We start from the raw sequence: 21,024 nt of genomic DNA on the forward strand, positions 1-21,024 counted from the left end.
AATAAATAGTTGCAATAACAGAAGAGTAAAAGAGCACATATGATGGGGAAAAATACACTAAGATGCAATAAGAAAAACACACAGTGCCATAGTGCAATAACCAACTGCTGCCTTTGACACAAGAACAGCAACTGCAAACATCACAGCTGCCTCTTCTAATATTGTTAAAGCTGATACTATTCCTGTTCCATTCATTCTTCTTTTTAACTTGATCATTGCTGTGAACTGATACATACCTACATACTGAAATCTTATGGTTCACTATTGTTCATTCACCAGGTTGTTTTGTCTCGTTTATAGATCAGTGACTTCACCTTGTTTGATTTTTCACTGACACACACAGACACACACAATCACCCACCGTAGTTGTATTTCCACTACATTTCGTAGTAGTACAACTTTTCTGGATTTTGTTTTCTACTGCTTATAGTACCCCCTAAGTGTAGACTGGATTCTTAACTGATCGTCATAGCAACGCCATATGAAATTGCGGTGATATTATCTTCACACACACAGGAACAATGGAGGTATTAACCTTCCTGCCTATATTCACTGACAAACATACACTGTACATTTTCTGCTAAAGTGCTAACTTCACCACTAACCTCTCCCTCTGCTCTGCTCGAGTTCAACACTCGCAATAACACTCACGCGCTATGCACACTACGCTACTCTAGGATTTCGGAGGGATTGTGTTCGTGATACGTCTGCACTTCATCAGTTAAACACAGTGTGGTATAATCTGGATGGAGGGAATAACAGAAAGTTGTGGTCACCATTGACAGTAGTTTGGTGATTTAAAAAATGCCAGGTTTATGCAGTATGTACTGTGCCGCACTAGTGACAGTTCTCTCTGACCGATCAGTTGTCTGCTGTTTTCTGTTTGCTGATTCTAAACACCCTGTAGGATCAGCTCTGTTGTAAACTCCACCGAAATGATACCCAAAAATGTACCAGGCACCAGCTATTATCTAAAATCTTTTGCTAATGGCAACATATTTTGAGTTTTCTGCATGTCAGTAATGATGAATGTCCCAGCTTATGGCAACACCTTTTAGACATTATCTTTCTACACCAAATATTCGACGAGATGCGCTCTTCCAAATGCTGACTGTCATCAAACTTTGTTTTTTAGAAAAAGGCACTAAATAAAATCAGTATTCATCCATTATCCAAATGAACTGAAGTTCCCAACGTGCCCAAAAACGAGGATGTGCATGTGGCCCTGTGCACATGCACGCCCAGTTTGCCTAGGATAAGCGTACCCTTTAAACCAATGAAAATCCTTTGTTTTTGTGTACAATATGGAAAATATTGTATATTGATTATATATATATATTATATATTCATTATCTATCATTAGCTTGCCTACACACACTCACACACAAACATTATAAGCCACCTAAAACTATTATTTCGTGTCAGAAACTGACAGAAAAACACTTTTCCACCTTTCTCCCTCATCAGGCGCCAGAGCAGTAAAATAATCCAAAATTAGCTTGGTCTACTTGTTATTAATTGAATTGAAAAGTGGAGTGATATCTTCTTCACGAGAATACGTTCAGTTTGTCTCTGTCTCCGTCTTCTTCCCTCAAACACTTTGTAGATGTGTGACACAAGTAAACACACTCTCCAGTGTTTTGACAGCTAACAGTGTTTAATTTATCCTAGCTATATGTAGATTAGATATTTTACATTCATTGTTGGCAATAAACTATAGCTGAGGCTTTATTTGATCAGAAAAACTAAAAAAAGAAAATCAAACCAGCCTAAAATTTCCTTTTTTTTCTTTTCTGTTTTTACGTGCAGTGGTGCCATTGCAGCACGTGACTCCTTTTCATGGAATGCGTCACATATTTGAAATGGAATTGCATAATATTTAATATTTAATATGTCCCAGTCTAGGGGTTCTGGAGCGCAAAATAAAAGAGCCTCACTTCCCCAAGTCCCAAATGGTCACTGACACAATTTTCACTGTATATCAACAGGTTAATTTTTCATAAGCAACAAATGACAATAAACGGAACTGAGGGCTTCAGGGTGGACCCAGGCCAAAACAACAAATAATAATCCTCTCTAGAAAATAACCAAAAGTTGACCTAACAGGTAACAAAAAGACAGGGAACTAACTTCCTGATCTACCAAACACAGGAGAAAACTTCATAAACGAAAACTGGCAGTTGGGAGCTGAGGGAGATGAGGGCTGCGGGACAATGCGGAGCAAGTCAGGGCGAGCGAGCGGAGAGAGAGAGAGCTGCGAGCCGAATGCCGGGCGAGCTAGTAATGCCAAGAGAGAGAGCCATTCCGCCATCTTGCTCCTTATGTGGGACATCATCCGACACGCCCCCAATCCGTGTCCACAGCGGACAGCCCCTCCAACCAACGCTGGGCTATGGCACACAGCCATTTGCATACCAGCTGAGCAGAAGCAGAACACATACACACACAACATACGACCATAGTCGTAACATTGTCCCTTTGTCATTTTTAATTCTTATTGTGTGAGCAGTTTTGTATTGTAAGAATACAGTAGTGAATTGCAGATTTATTCTTAGTAATGCACTGTAATTCTAAAAAACAGTAAAAAACAAAATGAAAAAAGAAAAAAAAAATGTTAAGTTGCAGTTAATTACTGCAAATTTACAGCGACACACAATTACATTGTGTTTTGCAACGTAATGAATTCCAGCCTTCCAGCAAGTAGCTCCTCCATGTATCGACCACTCAGTCCACTGATTATAGAGCTGCAAGGAACAAAAGAAGACAAAGAGTGAAGAGAAGAGGAAGTGAGACTCTTGTCAGTCAGGGTTTTGAACAAAGCTGTGTTGAAAGCTACAGAGCAGAATTGGTACTCTGTATATTTTGTGCAGTGTTCATTATGGAGCCTGTTTGATGTATAATGGGACAACAGAGTCCATAGAATTGTTTGATATTTCAGAGAAACAAGATGTTGCATAAGACTGACAGATTGCACGATGTGAAGAACATAATACACTGCAAGGATTGCAGTAATAATGAAGGAGGAAGGAAAGAAAAAAGGGAGAGAAAAACAAAATTGCTAAAATTAAAGAGGAAACAGACCCAGCCCTCTCTCTCTCTCTCTCTTTATACACATTCATTTTCTTTGTTGTGTATTCAGCTTCCCCCTGTCAGAGGTTTATAACAACATTCAATATCTCACCAGCCACACTTTATTCATCTTCCTATAAGAGTGCATGAAGAGTGAAGGTTCAAATACTGATGCCCCTTTGGTGTCTGATACCCACACAGAAGACTCCTGCGTCACTATCAGTCAGACACTCTATTTCACTTTATTGCAAATGTTCCTTATTCCCAGTTCGTCAAATACTGATACCCCTTAAGTCCACTTGGGTTTAGGAACTAAAACTACTCAGTTTGAGGCTTCAGCACTAAAACTTCCTTGTTGGGTTTAGGAAAAGATGATGGTTTGGGTTAAAATATGAACGTTACTCGCTTAACTTTCAGTTTTACATGGGATATGACAGACTGGTTAGGATTAGGCGCTAAAACTACTATACACGAACCGCAGTCTTCTCGGTCAAGTCCAGCGTTCGAGTCATCCAACCACCTCTCCACCTCCATATGTGGACGTTAATTGCTGTTTTAAACTACACTACCCTGTAGTATCTTATACAGATGCAGCCAGGGTGTCTCATATAAACACTAAAGGGTGCCCACGCGTCTGCATGAGACAAAGGGGGGGTGACACCAGTATTTGATGCCCTCGGAATGAGAGTAGGCTGAATTAGCTCCTCTTAAAGGGATATCCTCTCCTTGGACGCTGACCATGACAATTAAAGGTCAGGTCTGATCGCCCAAAAAAAAAAACATTGGTCTACATTGGGGTATATTTTGGTAGGTTTTTCAGAATAATGAAGGTGATCTATTCCCAAATCATTCTCCCAAGCAGATTTTAGAGTAAGAAGTGAAGTACTCTGCAAGCAAGATAAAGAACCATATCCAAATGATATTGCTGCGTTAGCTTGGGGGTTAACACAGAGCAAAGATTCCCTGGATGTATCATCGGGCAGACTAGGACAGGAACATGTGTTGGATTTAACAATATTGTGGATTTGGGTTGAGCTTCTGATTGAACTGTTCAAACTCTTCAAAGAAGAATAATGTTTCATCAATATGAAGAACTTTCATAATTTCAGTCCCATTATGCTTCCACAACTCAAATGAAGTGCCAATTATGACAAAAGTGGTTGGACAGAGCAGCCAGAACTACTTTTCCATTTAAACTGCTGCCTTATTCTGGACCATACTGTAAGGGCCTTAAAGGCAAAGGTAGTAAAGAAGGAAGATTAACATGACGCCTGCTTAATCTGAAGCCAGGCTGGATTATAATCAGGTTTGGATGGTTTGACCTAGAAGGAGGTGGCGCAAATGTTACAGGACTATTAGTAAAAATGAAAGTGAGGTAGCCCCGCTGGCTTTAGGCCTTTGCAAATATTCTTTTCTCATTTTCTTCCCAGAAAAAGACATTATAAATTGATATATCAAAGTAAATAGATAGTAGATATTGTAGTAATATTTGAATCAATTTCACAGTGAACTGTTTTCATACCAGATGCCACCTGTGAAGACATCATATCTCACCTGTAAGATACCAGATTCATTTCAGAACAATTTTAATCTATACGTGGCATCTTGACTCAGTTTACTTCATCGATGTTACAAGGACAAGTGACCAAGGAGCAGAAATGATGGTTTTGACGTGGTGAATGTACCACAGACAATGCCAAGGACACATACTCTCAAGTACAATGCATGAAAATGAGTTTCTATCCATTCTGTAGACTCTTTGTCCCACTATCTGCTTTGCTTCCCACTTATTGTCAAGCATTAAGCTGTTCAAACTGTATCCACTTATATGACCAAGAGCTCTTAACCTCATCTCAGGCCTGACTGGGCAAACTTGGCAGGCAGTGGAAAATAATAAGACTGGCTTGGCTGAAGTTGAAACTCCTTTCTGTGCAGTCATTCCTCAGTATTGCTGAGATTTTTTACCCTTTACTAAAATGCTTCAGTTCATGTCTTGTGTTTGCTAACTATTTTGTCTTTCTCTGTCTGTTTTTTTTGGGCTGCTGTTTCCTGATCATCTCCAACCTGAACCTTCATCTGTGGATCTTTAAATGCAGGTAAAACACAACTAGTTCTTATGTAAATGACATAAGATGCTGCATGTGTGTTTGAGTTTGGTCTACTTGCGAGTTTGCGTATAACTGCTTTTCACAGGTGCTGTTTTGAAGGGTGAACAAGTAATTAAAAAGGGTTGTTTTCTGTTGCCGAACCACCCTGGTGCTTGCAGCTTCCTACTAGAGTGGACTGTGTTGAATTTGTTTGTGTTATTTCACCCCATGCAGTCATAGCCATATAGTTAGTTTGTGTTGTGTGTGATGAGTTGCATTCATCAGATTCAGCTGCCTCTCAGATCATAATAACGGCTGCACACCAGACCTCATTTTCAGAATGCTCAACGTGTGAGTGCAGGTCATTTGTTTACTACTGTAGGTGGTCTAAAATCAAAGGAGATGCAGTGGAGCAGGTTGTCATTGTTGATGAGCGGTCAGATTTGGCCCCACTATGACTTTTGAAGCGTTGGCCCAGCTGCCAGTGTACCCATGCATAACATGCTGGTGTAAGAATTCAGAGCATCTGTAGTGGGAGAGTTTGTGTGTTGAGTTGACAATTGACTAAAAAACATTACACTTCAGATTTACTGCATTGCCATATTTCCATATCTAGAAATATGGACACACCTGAGGTTATAGCATTCAGTTGAGAGAGTAAACAGGCTGGTAGGATGTAGCCTGGCAACATTCTCACACACTTGTTATGTGGGACAGTCTACGCACTTGTGTCATATATCTTCTTAAGGGCATAGAATAATTTTATAATCTACCAGTCGCTAGATTGTATGAATGTATGGTTAGGCCTATGCTGTATCTTCACGTTTCAATGGTTGCAGTCACCCTGAATGTATTACTTTAATAAAAACCATCATTCTAAACCAGTGAGATTTAAGTGTTACAACGAACAACAATAGTCATACATCATTCTTTACTTGATCATTCATTTAGTTTGATGCTTTCCTTATATAGTCGAGATGATGGTAGTGTTTGACAGTGTTGGGTAAAACTTAAAGATAGCACATCAGATCAGGAAATTTCGCTGAATCCGGCATGTGGACGTAGGAGAAAAGCCGAGAAGGCTGACCCAGTGTGTAGGTGGAGGGAAACATTATAAAAACATTGAACTGTGACTCTATGTATGAAAACATGTTTAAGAAACAGCTGAGGAGCAGAATAAGGGATCATCAGTTTGCCAGATTTCACAGAAAGATCCACATTCACAGCAGACTCAGCAGCAGTGACCCTCCTCAGCTCATTGACAGTTACATCGACCGTTCTGTCAAATGTCAGATCTTCTAATCCAGTGAAGTTATTTTGAGAACCAGGGGTCTTTCATGTTGGGTAGCCAAGATATTGTACTCTGTGGCGTTAAAAAGAGCCTTATCAAAGGTTTACATCCATGTTGCAGATAAACACACAAACATACTCCATAAAAACATCCTCCCACACCACTCTTAGATGGAGAGGAACCTCTTTTCTTCTGTCTCCAGTAATTCAGTGTGTCTTGTTCCCTTCAAACACACTGCAGCATCGGCATCGTGGCAGCTTTACTGTCAAGTTGAAACACAACAAAACGAGCCAAATGGTCCAGATACTGTCACAAACTGAAACTATTGATTTGTGATTTTCTGTGTACAAACTGAGTCCTATTTTGATACTCGTCCCTGAAGAAAGTGCCTCACCATTGAAGTGTTGCTCTGCAGTATATCTGAGTATGATATTTAAGTCGGCCTATCGGCAGTGCTCCACATAAATATAGCCACTGGAAGCAAAAACAGTAATCACATCACTTACACCATCTGCATGTCACCTTTTTATATTTTATTTCCAATTACATTTTTGGATCTCGCTGTAAGTTTGCTATAATTTTCATTTAAAAAAAGTTCTCAAAAATGTAAAATGTCTAATTGCAAAGGCATTCATGGGAACTTCAAAATTGACAAAATGATTATCTATATCAACAACTATCTGATCAAAGAATAAGTTAACAACTCTGTAAGTGTGATCAGGTGTTTGATACTAACTTCAGGCTTCAGTGCCGTGCTACAGACATGTTCCCACCAGACACTGAAAATGTTTTGAGGCTTGGTTTTCAGTCCTCAGGGTTTATCTGTTAGAATGTCATGAAAAATCTGCAGTCTGCTCAGGAATGTGATAAACACAGAGTTAAATATTAGCATTTAGCCTATGCATTCACAGTACTTGATTTGGGTTCAGTCATTGACATATGCTGACTAAAGATGATATCTTTAGATTGAATGGTAGTTTAAATAAAAATGTATTCTGGAAATTGTATTAAATGCCAGTGAAGGTGATATTCAATGTCGTTCAATACCAGCAAACCCTTATCAGACCACATGAGAGAGATCAATGTAACAAGGGACCAGCATTAAAATAGGACCCGGTTTATACACGGAGACAAGGTGAACCAAGAGAGGAGGAGATTTGTTCCCTTGTAAAGCAGCCTCTCATTCCCAGACACCATGTCAGAACCCTTGATGTCTGTGAGCGGCATGAAGATTGGTGGTGTTTCAGTTTAATGAAGTTAAAAGGTCTCTGCTGTGGAGCCTCAGATCTACATACAGGTTGTCATGGGTGGACATCTATCAGAGCTATACGAGACAGAATGGAGGAGGAGGAAAAGCAGAGTGTACGTTATGAGTATGAGTCACACAGAGAGAAAAAAAGACAATTTTTACCCTTGAAACATGATCAGTTTGTCAGAGTTTTCCAAAAGTGGCAGAAAATATATACACAAACCAGAGTGTGTACAAAAAGCTCTATCTCTCCACACAGTGGTCTTTAGTACTTAACCTTATCAGTCCCAGTGTAACGCCAGCATCCGGCTCGCTGATAAAGCAAGGCTTGTAAATGAACTGATTGGGTCTATCTCACTGTGTACTGCAGCGAGCTGCTCAGTAGTACCCTGCCATCAATAAGCCCTACCTACCAGTTTAAAAGTCCTCTATACAGCATTCAGAATATATTATATAGCACAAAACAACTATTTGCTAAGGCAAAGATCTAGTGGTGTAATGGCAGCCTGAACAGAGAGTGAAGTCACACTCAGTGTGCATGTTGTAATGTTGTAATCCGAGTTTTTCTATCCTTTTTGTGGTTGTTGGGACGACCGTGTGTGCATGTTAGTGCATGTGAGTCTGGGAATCATTCTGCAAGCAAACCGGTAGCACAGTGACACCGAGCTGAAAAACATATATAAGACCTATTCAGCTACTGCGCTGACACAATAGCATGAAAGCTAAGAGAAGTTCCAATCTGTAGTATCTTCAGAAGGTTCCATGAAAATGTTAAAATGGCTCTTGTGTTAAACTTGTTATCCTTACTGAAGCTGGATTAGGTATTGATTAACCCATTTAAACCCCCAGTTCCTTCAACTCTTCTGGTCGGATGGAGTGTCCATGTACAACAAGAACAAAACAGCTGTAAATCAAATGTTCTTAGCAGAGACTCAAATAATCATCTGGCATGATCTGGCCCACTGGAGTGGATTCACTAGAAATAGACATAGAAGCTCCTCAGATCAGCAGAATAAACTAGAACTCCAAGAATCTTTAGCCTTAGACTGCAACCGCTGCAGAGTCTCTGCAAATTAGATACCATTCAGTGATCCATTTATTCATGAGCACACATATCATTAATATAAATGAGAAAAAACGGGATGCGGTGTTCCTTGATGTGCACCTTTTTAATTTTCTTTTTTTTTTCCCTCTCCAACACTACTAGTCTTTATATCAGTATCAGACGGCCTGCTATAGTTTATAAACATATGAGGACTAGTTTGATCCTGATTAATTGGTTTAGTTTAGTGTATTTGAGAAAAGGGACAGTGCAAATTGATAAATGCCAGATTATTTTTTTCTTAATTCATTTTGTATCACTCAGTATGCTAAAGTTGCACTAATTTATTTATACTAAGGTTCTTTGTTTGTATATTAAGAGGAGAAAAGGGATTTTTGGTATTGCAGCTTTGACAGAGATGGGCTTGTAATGATTCATCATCTAGGTTGATGTAACCAGGGATAATGCTCTCCAAGTATTAACCCTTTCATGCATAGAGGTCACTACAGTGTGCAGCTATTCAAAAGCTTTTCCTTGTATATGCATGAGTTTTGATGGCACAGTTGCACATCAGCCACTACAGTGGATGCTACTGCATCATCTCATACACATACAAAAAAAAAGAGTGAAACCAAGATGGCCAACAGACAGCCAGAAACACCAAGTTGCTCATTTTCTTCTGTTCAAACCTTCTATAAAAAGAAACCCTTGTAGGTAAGAAAAATATGGTGACATCAAGTAACATCTAAGGAGTCATGCAAGTGCTAAATTTTCCAAATATTGATTTTATATTGGGAGGAAAGTATGATTAATCACATGTTCACTGAATTGTACATCATGCATCACTAGCTAGATTTCAACTACTGGATATGTAAATATATCTTTATAAAATTTGGGTTGAAAAAAAATAAAGCTCAAACCTTGTTTTTCACACCTAAAGATGAATAAAACCACAAACAGGTTATCATAACTCATGCATGAAAGGGTTAAAAATTAAGTAAACTTGCTGGCATGAAATATAACGTTTGTCAACATATTTCCAATGTCCTGACCGAGCAAGCCTAATGAATCACACAGTATCTCAAGTACAAACACACATTGGCATGGAAGATACATGTTCACATCGTGAAAATCACCACCGTTATAGCAGATTGTATATTTATATGTTCATTACCATTTTAATAAGGGAGTGTTGGTCCTTTTAATTTGATTTCAGACTGAAAATTCTAAGAAGGGAGTGTGTGAAGCACATATTGGTGGAGGAGCAACAGCATTGCACAAACACACATTTACACCCACACTTTTCTTTGGTTTCACGCCAGTCACCCAAATGCCAAAAGTCTGTTAATTAGCACTGTGGTGCCTGCTGATTCCTGACAGTGAAACTCTCTGTGTGTGTGTGTGTGTGTGTGTGTGTGTGCACTGTATTGTTAGTATATAATGCATTTATTTAAATTTGCAGTTGACCAACAGCTTTGGTGCCACACATCCACTGTCTGTCCTCCACACACACACACACACACACACACACACACAGTAGTATTGGTTACAGTTGTTCAGTGTGTTCAGAGGTAGTAATTGGATGTCGTGAAAAAAGTAGAGAAATGAGTGTGAGCACACACACACACACACACACAACAACTACGTGTCGCTATCTTTGTGGGGACTTCACATAGACAAAATTTACACCATAACTAAAAAGCCCTAACCTGACCCTGACCCTCACACACACACACATACACACACACACACACACACACACACACACACACACACACACACACACACTGACCCTCACCCTAACCTTACCCATCACTAAACTAATATTTTGAATATTTTGTCAGTAACAACAACATAGTTCAGAAAAACATTGTTCTCCCAGTGGGGTCCCCACAAAACACTGTGGGTTGCAAACTCTGTTTACTGGCCCTGTTAAGTGTGTAACGAAAGAACACACACACACACACACACACACACACACACACACACACACACACACACACACACAGTATAAATGGAATAAACTTGTCTGCGGACTGAGGCAAGTCTGTTTCGTCTGAACTTGGCTCTTCTTCAACCAAGACCCGAGCTTTGCCCTGGCACAGGGCCTCACAGTGTATTTCATGAACATAGAGGATTTACAGAACTGCTGATTTAAGGATGAACTAGTCTCTTCGATGTCAAACTGATACGCAAGAGCCACATTCATGAAGTTGTAAAGGATTTATGCCATGAAAATCGATACAATCTGTCAGAAATTAGATCCAAACAGTGTTGTTCTCTGGAAGTTTATATCTTGACAATAAAGTGTTTAGACAGTGATGTCCCCAGAGGATGAATGCCAGAGACTTTAGCAAGCCCCTAGCTTTGGCTTTAGTGCACCAGCAGGGCAAGTTTTTCATTTTTCCAGTGAAATCCACCTGCACATGTGCTTGTTAAGGCAAACATCTAATCAGCTGACCAGCAATTTGATGCAAAAAAGCAGACAGAGGTTCAGTTGTTCCTCTGACCAAACATCAGAATTACAGCCTAAGTGACTTTAGCTGAGAAATAATTGTTGGTATCTCAGAAAACACTGATCTCCCGGGATTTTCACATATTGGAGAGGATGGTGTGAAAACCATAAAAATCTCAGTGAGGGAACAGAATCCCAATATGATTTTTGGCCAGTGAAAAATACTGGTAATTTAATGAACTAATCGTATCCTTGAAAATGAATTTTGAGTTAGTTTGATAATATACTGCATGAAGGAAACATGAATACCACCACAATTGTAATAATTTATAATATTTTCCACTGCTGTTGCTTTTGAGTAGCTTCTTTTTAAAGTGTTTGTCTGCCAAAAAATATTCAGACTTTTATTGTACAATTGTATTGTTTTCAATGGCCAGCTGCAGTTATCTGCACCAGAAAGGTAACACGGAATTGAGTTACAGTCGTGAAAAACAGTGCTTAATAAACATTAAGTTTTCCATTTGAGGCTTTGGAAGAGAAGAATATGGCTGCAATAACAGCTTTTTCAATAATATCCATTTGTCTTCTCTCCTATTAGTGTATGTAAGTGAGTCAGGGAAGATAACAAGTTCAACTATTATGCAAAGCACAAAGAGAACAGGGTGAGTGCAGGGAAGAGAGCACGGACAAAATGATGGAATCAGGTGGTTCCTTTAACATAGCGCAAATATAACTATATATTGTGAAGGTGCATTCACCTGTGCCTTTTACATTTACTGTATCTAAAGGTGATAATGCTTGGTACCAAAGCTGTGTAAGAGTTTGACAGTTGAAAACACAAAGGAGTGAAGCCGCTGCGTGTTTTACTGTACTCTGAATAAAGTGGATAATGTGTTTTCTCTTCAGTCTCATAACTGTGGATTTTGAACACTGCAAATGAGGTGCGCTTCACTGATTTGTTAGAGGTCGCTCTCTGGTTAGCTTGTTCCTTTAAAAGTGAGTTTTTTAAATGTTTTTTTTTCCTTGTAAGACTGATCAAGATGGATTAGCAAGAGGATAAGAGGAAATCTATTGGGGGCAAGAGATATTTCAGTAGTGTGAATGGGACTTAAGCAACTTATGAAGCTGAATAAATTAAAACAATACAGCAGAACAGAATAGATAACACTGCTCATTGCTCACAAAGGCAACTGTAGTGAGTAAACTCATCTCAGTTAACAGCAGTGAGCCAAGGCCATGATGTACTACTGATGTCTCTGTCCGTGGTGCTACAGCTGTAAAGCATAAATGGAGACATGTCGGGCCACGGTCAGTTGCCCGTCAAAGTTAATTGTGATTCTGACCGATGCTGTCTCAGTGCAGTGGAAGGAAAGCAGAATGTTATTTTCCAAAGAGATCTGTGGAAGGTCTGTGCAGCTGGTAGAGGCTTTCTAAGGTGGGGATGGCAGAACACCAAGAGAAAGAGAAGGAGAGAGTGTTTAACAAGACAAGAGTCTAAAGCCATGCTAACAGCTCCGTTAGGCTACGACTATGTGCATTGATTTCTAACATCAGCATGCTAACATGCCCCCTATGACAATGCAAACAGGCTAATGTTTAGTAGGTATAATATTTACCAGGTTTTCCTATTCATTAAGAGTATGAGCATAGTGATATTTTCTAATTAGCACTAAAAGCAAAGTACAGCTGTGCCTGGTGGGCACGTGATTCATTAACACCAGCACAGCCAAGATGGTCATTTGGACTGTTTTCAAACATATATGTACAATAACTTTGTTAAATTAAAAAAAATACAGTGCTGCAGGTTCTTGACTTTTCCCAAACATGCATGTATTTTCATTCAAAATCATTTTAATATAGTCTACTTCAAAAGGCTTTTTTTTAATGTAAAAACAGGTAAATATCTGAATGAATTAAATGTTGTACCAATCCATCCAGTAGTTGTTCAGATATTTCCTACATTTTACAAACTACACAACTAAATGATAGACCATCATTGCCATCCCCAAACCACACAGCTAGTATGGTTATAAACGAGGTCGAAAGAGCTGAGAATAGGTACAATGTAATATTTTCTAACACAAATGCGTGCGAATGGGACATTTGAGACAATTTGATTTTGAAAATGAATTTCTTCTTCACACAATGTCAAGGCTCAGGACGCAGATCTGTGACCAGATAATCATCATTATAATGTGGGATCAGTAATAATCAGGTCGAGTGTGTTCCCTGAAATACGTTTCGGGCCAACTGCTTGTGTCAAGTGCAGACATTCCTGGAGAGTCAAATTCAGCTGTAAACTGTGGAGAGAGAGAGAGCCGGACTATGGAAGGGTGCGTCAGGCTTAGTATTTTAAAAATGTTAAAAAGCGGCTTGATGGAGTACAAAGGTTTACATCTGAGAGCAAGTTGGAAGAATAGAAGCGAGCTAATAGACATTTTTAGCAGCAACAAACATGGAATCACAGCCAGCACAGTGGCTAACACTTGGCCAATTTCCTCACTTTTTCAGCCAAACTTGAAATTTGGCTGAGAATCAAATCTTTGCCTTCTGCAAGGCAGGCAAAAAACATGGGTCCATCAGTGCTATGTTGTAATTAAATGGACAGCTGGCTTTATTCTCCTGTGATATGATGGAAATTGAAAGGCTCCTGCCTGATCAAGAATTAAGGCTATAGGGTTCCAATATTCCAAAGACTTGTGCAGCTGAACCAAACAGTCCGTGCTATGGTTGAAGTGAGAGGGTGTGCTAGTAAGTCAGCAGGAGACGTAGTGCCGATAGTGTGCTTGCAGCTGCAGTCTTATTTTGCTGCAGTCTTTGTCATCAGGTTCCCAGGGCTCCGAAACAAACAGCCTGAGGAAACCAGCAAACTAAGTGAGTGCCATGTCGTAAATCACATCTCCTAGCATGCTATGATTGAAAACAGAGCAGAGTGATGGCAGCCATAGTGGGAGGAAGTGAGATGAAATGCCTGGAGCGGAGTAGAAGAGCAGGCTTGTCTTGAGATTTTCCATCAAGCCATTCCAAGGAGAGGGAGGCAGAGTCTATAGCGGAAGAGGGACAGGGTTATGGGGGTGGAGATGTGGGCAAGTATGCGTGTCCTCCCCCCAGTTTGTGCATGTCACTTTCACCTGCCTTCTCGAAATTATCTCCGGCAAAGTATTTTACTGTGGATTAGCAGGCGGTAATGGTGACGCTCACAATGAACAAAAGACTGTCAAATTGTTTTCCCATAAAACAATTTCAATTTCATTTCAAATAAATACCTGAAAAACTTAACTCAGAAACCGAACTGCCATCATATCACACTAGTGTTGCCCAGAAACAAGACTTTATTCCTGCTTGTGAAAAGGCACGTGTGTCAACATGGTGTCATGAATAATGTATGAAAGCATGCACTCAGCATGCCGAGGCAGAAAGCATTTACATTTCACCCACATGATGGATGGCCATTGCAGGTTTGAGTCCAACATGAGGAAATACTTTACTTGTCTCTGGCAATGAGCAGTCTCCTTTTCTCTGACTTTGACAGCAAAACTAGTTTTGTCTTTTTTTTTTTTTTTTTTTTTTTGATGGGATTTCATCTAACCTTTGCTTTGTTTCTGCCTTTGTATTGCTGTTGGCACTTTCTAATGAACACTTTGTTCTTTTGCTTCGGGGCCCAAAAAACAAATGAACAGTGTGATGGAAACAGACATAGAATGGGAATGAACTTTTCAAACACAGCCTACCTGCATCAAACACTCAAGAGAAACTAAAAAGGAAACCAAATTGAGAAGAACACAAATAAACCAAAATTGAATTAACAAGACATATCCTCTCCAAAGCGGTTTGTTGTGATTGGCTTAAAATAGACTGGAGAAGAAATATTTGCGCTTTCTCTTCTTTTCCCGTTGCAAGTTCAGTTTTGCAGTTGCATTTCGTTGTTTTTTTTTGTATTTATTTCTATGATATATTTTTTACCTTGAACGGTCATGTCTTTCTTAGCCAAGGTTTGTAACAATGTTCACTACGTTGTTACAAACTTTGGCCACACAGTCAACTCTGCAGACAGTGCTCTACTGCTCTGGTGTCAAGGACTGTGACTGTGACTGTGACTGTGTCACTGTCTTTGACTTTTGAAGCTCTTACATTTGAAAACCTATATTTGTGAAGAGGTGAAACAGTCTTGCCAAAGGTTTTTCTTTCTTCTTTTTTTTTTTTTGGCAATAAAGAAAAATGACATTCAGTGAGTAAGTTTGGCAAAGATTGCTCTCCCTGTTTTTGTCCACTTACAATAGTTTTCCATCCTCCAAACGCTCAGTGTGCTATTGTAGAGAGAGTGTGGGCTGAAATGGTTGTTCCAGGGTCAGGAGACTTAAATGTACGGCAAGGGTCTCAGTGAATGTGAAGGGGCAGAGAGTCTCCAGCTATTCATGTCAAGATATTAGGAAGTACAGAATATACCATTTTATTTTTTATTTACTTCGGAGGAGGAGGATTGTTGCGTTCTGTGTTGCAGGGTCGTGAGGTGCAAGTAGTTTGTTACCTCAGTGTATTCATCTTAATGTGTGGAACTTTTCATCTTTTGGACTGTTAGACATCTGCACAAGTGTGGCAGGGCACGCTAACAGTATATGTGGCATATCAGGCAGGAGAAAAGCAATTTATGCTTCATTATATTCTCAAAAATTTTAATATAAGTAAAATTGTGCAAAGCTTTAGTCTACATAAAGCTGATGATTCATGACATCATGAAGTGTTAAATGCATTGATGCTACGAGCATTATTTTTACGGTAAATAAATAAATCTCTACCAACTTGTATGTATCATGTATCTTGTAGCAGTGTTTACATCGGTACTGCTAGGATCACATGTTTCTTTTGGTGCATTAAAATACCTATAATATAATATATATTATATTATAATATATAATAATATATTATATTTGATTTCTTTTTTTTTTTCCTGGCATACTTAATAGTATGGAAGTATGGGTATTGGAATGGAGCCCGTCTCACCCACACACCATGTAGTCTGAGTTTTTGGCCATCTTGTCTGTAGTCATTTGGATTGTGCCATCTTTGTAGTCTTTCTTTGTCTCACCCAGCACATTGCTGAGCATGAGCACACGTATACATACATACAGACACTCTCTCACTTTTATTCATTATTAGGTGCATTTAGTTAGAATATGTTTTGTGCATTTTGACTTTTCTGATTTAATAAATACTTTTGAATATACATGCCGATCTCTTTTAATGTTGTACAACAGTAAATATTACCAACCCTTTTGCTCCAAAGAACTCCAGAATCCTTCAACTTTATTTGATATGAATAGTATGGTAATTTTGGTTGTAGTTATTTAATAGTAGTCTCAAACTGAATGTATTATAGTTGATAGATCATTTTTTGTCTATGATTATTAGTTTATGATTATTATTTATGATAGCCAAGTTCAATCTAAATGCCCCAGACAATTAGTAACACTAACAGTCACTAAAAGTAATTTAACCAAACTGCAGCAGTGACTTTAACCGAATGCTCCAGACAGCCAGAAATAACTACCATTGGCTAACAAGCTCTACGAACTGACTCTGGTGCATTAACTAATCTGCTGAGCAGGTCTCTTCAGTATTCTTCAGCGTATGGGTTGTAGTTCAAGGTTGAGAATATGGGTTTGACTTGCTGCACAGTCTCTATGGTACATTCAGAGAAAAAAAAAAACATGTATTAGCCAGTCACCACCTGCAGAGCTGAAAGCAAGCCAAACTTTATCACAGTACTGACTGAGTTGGTAACAGTGCTAAAGGTTGTGGCTATTTAATGAAGGCAGCATGTACCCACACAGGCATGGTACATATATACTCAAAAGCATCTCAGTATAAAAGAATTGTTCATTTAACACTACTATCCATGCCACGTGTTTGCTGCTGGGGGATGGAGAGGAGCAAAGCGGTTCGTCTGCAGCAGTTTCTTTTAATTCTTCTGCCTGGAATTGAAACTGAAGAAAAAATAACCAAATTAACTTGGAAATCTTACCCATAGATGCTGAAAATAGTTCCTGTACTAAAACCAAGAATACCCCACTTTTCATTTCTGAGTAATTCAAACTTAGGTTAGCAGATCCATAGTCAAATCATGGGTAAAACGGACCATTCATGGCATATGTGCCCAATTATTTGCAAACTGACGTTGCGTCTTTCAGAATGGCAGCAAAAGTTTCCTGAAATGTCACATTCAGAGACCTAAACGCACAGATAGACTCAAAGATAGAGACAAAGTGTTAAATAGCTAAACAGTCAAGCACAGGTAGGTAGTCAGTCTGAGGCAAGCAAACAAATCTAGGCAGGGTGAAGGCAAAAATCCAGAGACCAAGGTAAAGTTAAAAACAAAATGATAATAATAAACGAGGTAGAACAAAGACAATCGGGCAGTGAAACAAAGAAGGTGGACTGCTTTAAGTGGAGAATGACTGATTAGGGGAAAGGATTGCAGATGAGTAATAAGGAGGAGGTGTGGATAATAATGGGAGTGGAGACATATGAAGGCAGGAACTGAAATTAGATGACATATTAACATTTCAAACTAAAACAGAAAATACCACAGGCAAATGATTAATCGATAAAGGCACAGTGCAGTGGAAGAGCACTCATTACAGCGAGAGACGCTGCTAAATTCATTGCTTTTTCTTGACTTTACTATGTCTTTGTCAATCAGCATCTACGCACAGTGTCGTACAGTACAGATAACATACACCTACACTATGCACTCTATACTTGTAAGTGGACTGTTATGAATATACACATTGCCCTCATCAATGACCAAACTAAAGTGGATAGCAAAAAGTAGAGCAACACCTTCCCTAGCTCTCTCGGCAGTGTAATAAATCTACTGTCAGGATTTCTTGAGAAAAACACCACATTTGTATGCACACAGATAACTGACTTTCTCCAGCGAGACCAGCCAACCTCCTTTTTCACTTTGAACTGTAACAGATACAGTCACACCACATACCAGGCAAAGCAGCTCATATAAATCCCCTAATAGAACAGTATATCACCTTAGCATTCAAGCATCCATTCATCATATTTTAATAACATGTCATGCGGCATAAAATGAGTGAAGTGATACGCTACTTGTGTTATTCAGTGTATACGATCGGAGGAAATAATACACATAAGTTGTTTCAGTTGTAAAATACAAGGAGTACATTTTCTATATTAACTGATCAAAAGACTGTTTAGCTACAGAGGCAGCTTTTGCCGATTATTTATCACTCGACACTGTATGAAACGCATGAATCCTGTAAACATAAGCATGCTATCAGCATGCCTACAGACAGAACATTCCCTGGAGAGGAGTTTCAGGCAAAAAGACGTGATAAGAAGCATTTCCGAACAAAGAAAAGTAACAAAAAGTATTAGTATATTTTCACTATTGGTGTGTGTCTACTTGGAGCATATATTTAGTGCTTAAGGGGTATTTGTATCAAGACATCATATTTTTGCAGAAGTAACTACAACTGGGATATGAATTATTTGGACTAAGAATACAAATTTCCATCTGACATTGTGCAGATCAAAAGTCAAAAAGTATATGAATAATACAAGAAGAGTACAGGACTTACAGTACAGTAAGTGTTCTCAGTGGTGCTTTCCAGCTTTGCGGTCTAAACGGGATCTCCCTTATGCTGGTGCGTGATCGGCTCTGCGTGTATTTTGTTAATATTGTGACGTAATTACATAAGCAGTATCTTAGTTGTGCCAAAAATAAACTGGATTGGATTGGGCAATTTTAAACACAACAGAGAATTAAAGTCAGGATAGTGGGTACATGAGCTTATGTGCAATGAGCCATAGTTTTGGACCAAGAGACACTGGAGCGTAACAGAAGCGTTTGCCTCCATCCTCCTCCTCTCCTCCGCCAGTGACCTTGTTAACCCAGCTACACTTCACTACCTTCAACACAGGGTGGGGAAATTACAGTTAGTTGCTGCTGTGACCCTCATATCAACAGGCATAATTCTCTGATTGGCTGGGACCAGGCTTACTTCGGCTTGGCTATGAACAATGTGGAAGTAGATTGTTGAATGTTAATACCTTTACAAACATTTGCTGTGTTGGAAAGACTGATTCAGCTCACAAACATAGACTCACCAAACAGCAAGTGACTGCAGGCAAATTACACACAACAGCCAAAACCACAGCCAGTGAATTTTGCTTTGTGGTGGCGCTAGTCGTCACTGAGAGATCCATCTGAGATTATGAGAGCACCACGACAAGCTGGGGATTTCCTTCCTGTGGCTCAGACCCTCACTGAGCTGCAGACTCGTTCTCTAAATGACTGGGATTGTGACTGTCGCCCATCCTCTGCAGTCTAGCAGGTGAGGCACACAGATGGAGAATATGTATGTGCCAGATGCATCATATTCTTATCAAAACCATACAAGGCGTGCAGTTTTGGAAGTGGCCAAGTCAGTGTCAGTGAACTTAAGGCTTGCGTTCACTTAAATTCCGAATCAAGATATGACAAGACGTCCCGAAAATAATGAGGGAGGTGCCAATTAGCTTGTCTATGCCACGACCACTATTTTGATACTGTCCTTCCAAGACCAAGTCAGCTGACATTGGTTAAAATAGACAGAGTAGCCAACAAGCCATTAGACTTTGACAAAGTAGATTGGGGTTTGTTTCTTCATTTCCAATGGACAGTCATCAAGTTTACCATGACGGCAAAGGTCCTCTAATTTTAGTGAAAAATTCATTTTAGCTCAAATCATGATGTTTCCCTAAACCTAACGAAAAAAGCTCAGTGCCTAAACCCTAAACCACAGACAAATGATGCTGTCTTACTGCTAGCAGCGCCAGATCGCATAACCCTTCTGCTTTACGTGTTGTTCTAGCGTGCAGGTAGAAGTGACAAACTGTGTCATATAATTTGCAGGACTTGGATTTTTCCCGGTATTTAAGCCAGGATGTCTGGCATGTGTTACTGCAAATAGATCATGGCCACATGGTACAATAACAACCGCTGGGTCTACATTTCTACATAACCGCTGCAACCGCATTGGCCTTGATAAGTCTGTGCTTGAAATGTGACTGAGCCTCTAGAGAGTGCAGCAGAGGGCCCATCTATATGGTTGAGCTGGCTCATCCTGCCTTAAAGTGTAGTGTGCATGTAAATTACAGCTTGCTCAGGCAAGTGTGTGAGTAGTTAGACTGGCTGAATCTGGTTTAAAGGCTCAGTTACCAATGCCTGAACTATCCATGCAATATCCATGTGGAATACTGGTAGCAGGATGGTTACAATAAGTACATTTCAGTATTTTAGTCAGAAAAAATGTTTATTCTGAACACCCTGCACAACAGCTGCTGTTTTTAAGAGAGTGGAATTGATTTCATATCACTTAATACAAGTCATCTATCTATTAAAGATGGGGAAGGCAGATTATTTTTGGCGTCACTGGGCCAAAATTCCATTATAACGTTTCAGCATATTGTTATTCAAATGTTCTGAGAGAAGACCAGACCTCTGCTGCTCCTCTTGGCTCAGTTTTCAGGCTTTAGAAAATCTAGCCCTTGACAAGAGACTTTGGCCAATCACAGATCCTTTCAGGGAGAAGGCGCTCCAATTGGCTGTTATACAAATGCTTATGCATGTGCACTTCCCTTCAGATGCTGGTGAAAGACTGATTCAATGGCGGAAAATCCTGAATAAAAACTTGCTATTCTGCCATTGGAAAGACGCGACCCCAAAAAGGAAGACAGACTTACCAAAAAGAGACTGAGGCTGACAAGAGATGCAGTAAAGCACGGGTCAATATCAGCAAAGCATTTCAGAGCTGGAGG

Source organism: Pempheris klunzingeri, chromosome 4 (assembly GCF_042242105.1).
Source record: "Pempheris klunzingeri isolate RE-2024b chromosome 4, fPemKlu1.hap1, whole genome shotgun sequence".
Classification (NCBI taxonomy): domain Eukaryota; kingdom Metazoa; phylum Chordata; class Actinopteri; order Acropomatiformes; family Pempheridae; genus Pempheris; species Pempheris klunzingeri.